Source organism: Perca flavescens, chromosome 16 (genome assembly GCF_004354835.1).
Source record: "Perca flavescens isolate YP-PL-M2 chromosome 16, PFLA_1.0, whole genome shotgun sequence".
Lineage (NCBI taxonomy): Eukaryota > Metazoa > Chordata > Actinopteri > Perciformes > Percidae > Perca > Perca flavescens.
In genome coordinates, this window is record NC_041346.1 from 29,918,635 (window position 1) to 29,926,134 (window position 7,500).

Genomic DNA, 7,500 nt, shown 5'->3' on the forward strand with positions numbered 1-7,500 from the left:
ATGCTTCACAACCATTGGCTCATTCGAAAGGGTGGGCGGGGGAGGATGACTAGCAACGTCCAATCAAATTCAAGCAGGTGCACAGTTTGGGAATATAACCTGGCTCTAATTAATTCATCTGGTTTGATCCGGTTTGATTCTACAGTTAGAGACGGTTTAGCCTAGCTAGCTGGTGTATCTTTAGCTACAGTCCATGTTTACGTTGTTCGCGACGATAATATAAATTATATACATACAGTATTCACCTCAGATAAGTTGTTTGGCCCGGCGGAAAGTGAAATAATAGGAATAAGAAGTAACTTCTGCCCGAGGCCCAGTGGTTGCTGTCGGTTGTCGGCCAGTTTTCCTGTCGGACCGAGGAGCCCCGAGACGGACCGAGGAGCCCCGAGACGGACCGAGGAGCCCCGAGACGGACCGAGGAGCCCCGAGACGGACCGAGGAGGCCGGCGGCGTAAAAGGTTGGTTTTTAGTTGCTAGGCTACTGCTGTGTCTGCTTGTGCTTTCATGTTTTGATTTGCTCGTTTCTGGCTCTGTGCTTGCTCTAATGTCAGTGAGGCTGAATTGTTGTTGGACGTTTCTGTCCAGCTTTACTGCTTTTCAGATTGTGATGAACATAAAAAGAAAAGAAAAATGTATTTTATGCCTATTTTATGTTGTTGTGCTGCTTCCCGCTCAGATTATCAGTCATAATGTTTAAACCAGGGGTGTCAAACTCATTTTCACTAGGGGCCACTCTGGAAAAAGAGAATCCCACCAAGGGCCAAACATGTATAGTGTATTTACGTGCTTTCGTTACTGCATGTCACTTTTTTAAAACATTTTGGTAGCTTTTTTCCTAATTTTTATTGTTTTTGTTCCAACTTTTCAGTGGCTTTCTCAGACATTTGTCACCTTTTTGTAAATTTGTTGCTTTTTGTCACATTTTTGTTGACATGAAGCCCTACAAAAGTCATCAAGAGTTCCTTAGCCATCATAGAATTTAGCAAATCAAGAAATACTATTGTTTTAACAACAACAACAACCTGTTTCACAGCCTGAATATGAAAACACTCTGCTTCTGTGGGAATTTCTGAGTCGCTGTCTGCTTTGAATGTCAGGTAATTGCACTTTGACACATGTGGTTTAAACCATCCGGTGTAGACGGACCACGAGCTCAGAGTACGTGAAACGACGAAGCCACAAGTCTGTGTGAAATCAACCTAGTTCTAAGAAAAAACATGTTTTATTTCGCGATGTCATTGATAAGTACTACATTACCCACAATCCTAAGCGTAACGGCGACTTCTCTGATCAGTGGAACTCGCTGTTACCATGGAAATGTTTTACAGAACCCGCAAAACTGCTAGCTAGCTGCTACCATTTATATCTGTGGTAGTTTCTGAACACAGTCTTGTACCTGCCTCTTTTGCCGTTTTCAGAACGTTATTTTAAGGCATATCAAATGTTTTAGGGTCGCGATTCACCTCCTAGCTGGTTGGTTTGGTTCCAGGCTTAAAACTCATTCATATGAGCCTTTCATCAAACCTTCAGTGGGGAAATTGAATGGTTAAAAATCACTTCTGGAACCAGAGAAGTTAAAAAAAGTGGGCGGTTACTGTTGAACTTTATTTTGTTGTTGTTAAAGCGCCCATATTATGCTCATTTTCAGGTTCATAATTGTATTTTAAGGTTGTACCAGAATAGGTTTACATGGTTTGATTTTCAAAAAACACCATATTTTATATATACCTTCCCACATTTCTAGGACATTTTCAAAATTAGGTCTGACCAGAAGCTAGTTAATGCGAGGCCTCTGTGCTACTTCGTTTAAGTTTGTTTATTTAAAAGGACAATGTGCACTTACATTAAATGTTTGCAATAAACAAAGAGATGGGCGCACCAGATTTAGCTAAAAGCTACATTCCATCTGTAGTCCATTGCTACAGGATAATAGGTTGGGTGTAATTGGCTACCAAATTGGGAGAATTGGGGATAACATCTGATACAATGTGGGAACATAGGGCCTAATTTTGGAAAAGAAATCTTAGAAATGTGTGGACAGGGCTGTGGGAACATCTTCCTACTGTAAGACTGTCCTAAGAGGAATTTGCATGTTTACAAAAACCAAGAGCTCTAACAGTTAAATGAGTTAGAAAATTTTAGCAAAGTCTCAAGAGCAGACTCTGGAGTAGCTATTGTCTGATTGAACATTAGAAACTGTTCATGGTGGTTTTTAAATGAGTCATGCTGCAGCTTGCAGCTCCCGTAATCACCTGAGTTCATGATTTAAATGATTTTTATTTTGGTATTTTCGGGTTTACAAGACAAGACAGTTGAGTTTCTGAATAAAAATAATAAATAATCTTGGTTCATAGTTTTGAAATTCATGTTAAGCGCAGGCAGCCACCAGAAGGAGTGATTGGATTGGATGTTGCTGATGTTAAAGCGCAGACATGACAGACAGTTGGTCGGAGTTTTGAAATTCATGTTACACCCCCCCCCAGTCTCGTTCCGAATTTTACCGATTCTCATCTGGTCACCCTACATTCAAGGGAAGTTGCTTGTGCAGATTTAGGATGTAGGATCACAGTGGCTCTGTTGTTTTGGGGGTCTAATGCGCTCCCTGCTAATTCACACTAAACAGGGAACAATCATTTAGTTTTGGGGGATTAGGTCTCCCTGCAGGGCTTTCCCCACGCCAAATATATCTGTAATTAGATGTTTTGGTCTCTAAAATGTCAGAAAATGGTGAAAAAAAACAACCAAGATGACTTTCTCAAATGTCTCGTTTTTGTCCCCAACTCAAAGAAGAAAGTCGGCTTATTCTCTTCTAGCGTGAGAATATATCCTGTATCGGATACAGGATATATATAGAGCTCGGGCGTAGACGTTATGGAACGGTGCATTGTGGGTAGCGGTGGCCATTTTAGAGGCAACGCAAACGACGGTTGGGAATAAGATAATAGCGTAGCCGGCCGGTCTCCACCTCCACCGGCACGGAGAAAGAGTTATGGACAAAGACAAAAAAAAAAGTTGGCTATACCGTATACTGACAAACTTAATAGTGAAGCCAAACAATGCTACTTAAAAAAAAATGAGGACATATTTATGTATGTATGTCATAAAAATATCAGTTAGCGTTAGCCGCGATGCTAACGGAGTTGACCACAAAGCAAAGCAAAAAGACTCCAGCTTTGATAATAATACATTAACTTTGTGAAAGTGCCGTGAGCTTGTCAGTGTCAGTCTGTGTGGTAGCTAACACAGATCATGCCTTCACAGCGAAAAGTTTAGTTTATTTCCCCCTCAAAATTGGTAAATGAGCACTGTAGTGGTTATGACCATATCCGTGACTATATGTAACTACATGTAAACGGGATAAACGATGTCTGTGGCTTGCACAGTAATAGCGTCACTGAAGCTTAGCTAACTGAAAAAAAGGTAATAGTGTGCAGATTGGAGCGTAGTGTGTGAAGAGCGGAGTTGTTTACAAGGGAAGAAGCTTGGAGTAACGTAACTATGGAGAATATAGCAGATATACAACACACTGAAGAGCCTTTTGAGTTTGGTGGTCGTCCTTATTTATTCAAACCCGAGTATACAGACGAAGAACTAGCCTCACAAGAGTTGGATAGAACGAGACAGACAGAGAGGGGCAACAGGCAGATGAACTTGCTGCTCCAAGCGTGAGCTAAAGCTAGCCTTCAGTAACTGGAGGACATAGCCACACCACCACCGCTCCGTGGATTGTTATTGGGATGATTATCACAGAAGCCTGTCTGAATACACTCACCGGACGGCAGCTAGCAGCTAACGGCTATCGGCTAGCAGGGCAGTTAGCAGCTAACGGCTATCAGCTAGCAGGGCAGTTAGCAGCTAACGTCTATCAGCTAGCAGGGCAACCTAGCTACCGACAGGATCGAGGGACCAGGGTAGGTGAATTTAAACAATGTCTGAGAGGAAAACGCATCTTGTTGTTGATACGTAAGGGCCCTGTTCATGTGGCACTAGACATATTAATTTTATTTTGTATCTGTTAAGAGGCACAAAGGCACTCTAAAACTTGCTCCGACAACTGCCGTTTTAGCTCAGAGGACACTTCTACACGTAGCTGCAGCTTCTCCGTGTTACCTGCACTGATTCGGGTCGGGTTTTTTTCTATCGAAAGTACTCGCGTAGCTATAGCGATCAAGATTAACGTAAAAATTGGCCGTAATTCTCCTTTTAAAATAACCAAAATAAAACCTGATATTACTATTTCAATTACCTACTGCCTACTATACAGTACATCTACTTCCGTACAGTGATTCCCACAATGCATTGCGACGTGACGAAACGATCCCGAACTCTATAGGAAAGAAGGAAGGAAGGAAGGCAGGAAGGAAGGAAGGGAGGAAGAGTGGAAGGGACGAAGGAAGGGAGGATGGCATAAACTTCAAATTTCCTTCCTGCCTTCCTCCCTCCCATCCATCTTTCCTTCCTGCCTTCCTCCCTCCTATCCTTCCTTCCTTCCTGCCTTCCTCCCTCCCTCCCATCCGTCCTTCCTTCCTTCCTGCCTTCCTCCCTCCCATCCTTCCTTCCTTCCTTCCTGCCTGCCTTGCTCCCTCCCATCCTTCCTTCCTTCCTGCCTTCCTCCCTCCCTCCCATCCATCCTTCCTGCCTTCCTCCCTCCCTCCCATCCATCCTTCTTTCCTTCCTGCCTTCCTTCCTCCCTCCCATCCTTCCTTCCTGCCTTCCTCCCTCCCATCCATCCTTCCTTCCTTCCTTCCTGCCTTCCTCCCTCCCTCCCATCCATCCTTCCTTCTTTCCTGCCTTCCTGTCTCCCATCCTTCCTTCCTTCCTGCCTTCCTCCCTCCTTTCCTTCCTTCCTTCCTTCCGGCCTCCCTTCCTTCCGGCCTCCCTTCCTGCCTTCCTCACTTCCTCCCTCCCTCCCTCCTTCCCTTCCTTCCTTCCTCCCTTCCTTCTTTCCTCCCTTCCTCCCTCCCTCCCTTCCTTCCATCCTTCCTTCATCCCTTCCTTCTTCCCTCCCTTCCATCCTTCCTCCCACCCTTACTTTCTCCCTCACTTCCTTCCTTCCTGCCTTCCTGCCTGCCTCCCTCTCTCTCTCCCTCCCTCCCTTTTTTCTACGGTCTTCTTTTTTTCTCCAAGTTTGTCGAAGTTTTTGTCGCTTTTTTCTAAAAACAATTCCCCCTTTTTCAAGGGTTTTGTCACTTTTTTCATAGTTTGTTTGCGTTCCTTCTTTCTACTGTGTTTTTTTTTCTCCAAGTCTGTCACTTTTTCCACTAAGTTTTTGTTGCTGTTTTCTCAGTTTTTGATACTATTTTCCACCTATTTCTGCCTTCCTTCCAGCTCTCCTTGATAGAGCTGTGTAGATTGACTTATTACTTTATGTTATCACTATTATTATTATCATTACTTCAATTCACTTTTCGGCACCTTTTTCCATCAGCATTTAAATGTTATTCAGTGACATGGCAGTTGTTTGGTAAATCTATCTCTGGCTACTTGGCTTAAAAACACAATTGACATGAGCTACATTATTGGGGAAAAAAGTTTTGAGAACCAGTGCTGTATCTCATAAGGGCTCTCTGAGTTTTACTTTGACTACGCTCTCACAAACAGAGAATAAAATCCTCCCGCCCACTGGAACGAGAGTTCACGGGAACAATGTTTTGGCTCCGACCGAACAGGCTGAGTCTGTCCTGCTGATAAACACCAAAACTGGTTTCGACTGGATGCCGAGAGGCCGGCACAGACAGTCGAGTGCGTCTGCACCGACAGGCACAGACAGATAGGCATCACGCAACACCGGCTCATGTTGCTGTGAAAGATAAAGCTGTGTTTTTTAACCCTTGTGTTGTCTGCCTGTCCAACCATAGGCTACAACTTGTTATTCTCCTGGGAAAATGTACCCTCATTTAGACTCTTTTTAAAATGTATTTTTGAGTTTTGTCAATGCTTTTTCACTACCACCAGATGGATCGCTACGTATTTGCTCGGCATATCCATCTGGGAACTTACCGTTGGAGAACTTTTGGGAAGGGGGTGAAAATCCTGGTTAGCTGATTGGATAAACCATCTGTCTGTCGCCTATAGTTGGTGATAAGACGGGCCAAATCAACCCCATTCTGTGTAATGAATGACAGCGCGCACTTCTCAGCCGCTGCAGCAACGGATGCAACCAGGAAAAACTATCGGTATGGATTTTAGCCGATAACGATAGTTCCACCAATCAACTATCGGTGCCGATTAATAGGTCTACCTCTAGTTTTCAAAACTCATCTGGATTGAAGCAGCAAACATTCAGTGTGAGAGTAAAACAAATGACACTACATTATGAATAATAGGTTTATCTGAGTCACAGCTGCTACATATGGTGTTTTGACCTCGACAAACCAACGTAAAGGTGTTCACGAGATAGATACCAACCTTTAGTGAACTTGTGAATATCGCCAGCCGTCTTCTCTCCTTGATGGAGACAGACGCTGAGTGCACGGTGGGCTCGATGGTGTTTTAAGCCCCCAGCGTCGTCTTACAGGCAGCTAACCCTCACCGTAACCTTAAACATAACCATTGCCGCGCTGCCTGGAAAGTTATGGAGGGAATATTTATTCATAATTCAAATTGAAAGTCCAAAGAGAAAACAAAGCGAGATAAACATAAAAATTTCAATAAAAAAATAGTATTATTTTAAACAAAAAATAGTATTATTTAAATTAAAAAATAGTATTATTTAAATTAAAAATAGTAATATTTTAATTAATTTTTTTTATTATTTTAATTAAAAATAGTATTATTTTAATTAAAAATAGTATTTTAATAAATAATACAATTATTTTAATTGAAAAATAGTATTATTTTAATTGAAAAATAGTATTTTATAGTATTATTTTACTACGCTACTAGGAAAAATCATGCCATAATTAAATGTGAAATGTAAAAACTTAAATGGAAATACTTAAATTAAAATCTCAAATAGAAAAAAATAATTTTATTTATTTTAAAATAATACTATTTTTCATTTGCTCTCGCTTCATTTTCTCAGAAGGTGACGTTGGGGGGCTTAAAGAAAAACAACACCGGGGTGTGTGTGTGTGTGTGTGTGTGTGTGTGTGTGTGTGTGTGTGTGTGTGTGTGTGTGTGTGTGTGTGTGTGTGTGTGTGTGTGTGTGTGTGTGTGTGTGTGTGAGGTGTGAATCTTCACTGATCTCCCGATTCGATTACGATCATCATGTTTTCGATTCGATATCGCGATGCATCACGATGCGTCAAATCCATGTTTCTATTAAAGCCATGTAGGAGATTTAATTTATCGCTTTTCAAGCTTCAAAAACCAAACATTCTGCAGTGCTCTAATACTAAATAAACTGGATACATAAAACTATACAGCACTGAGCACATGGCACCTCCTGAATGTGCAAAAACATACCAGAATACATACATTAACCCACATTAAATTGTAAACAGAAATAATCGATTCTGAGCCGGCCGATTATCAATGCAGCATCGTCCATGTCCACGA

General features: G+C 41.9%; 1 long non-coding RNA gene across 1 annotated transcript in view; it reads left to right on the forward strand.

The window, feature by feature from the left end:
- The first annotated feature begins 104 nt into the window (after window positions 1-104).
- LOC114571033 (uncharacterized) overlaps window positions 105-7,500 on the forward strand; it is a 40,093-nt gene continuing 32,697 nt past the window's right edge. Inside the window, exon 1 of the long non-coding RNA XR_003694608.1 lies at window positions 105-458. This is a non-coding gene — a long non-coding RNA (uncharacterized LOC114571033). The remainder of the gene's footprint in view (window positions 459-7,500) is intronic.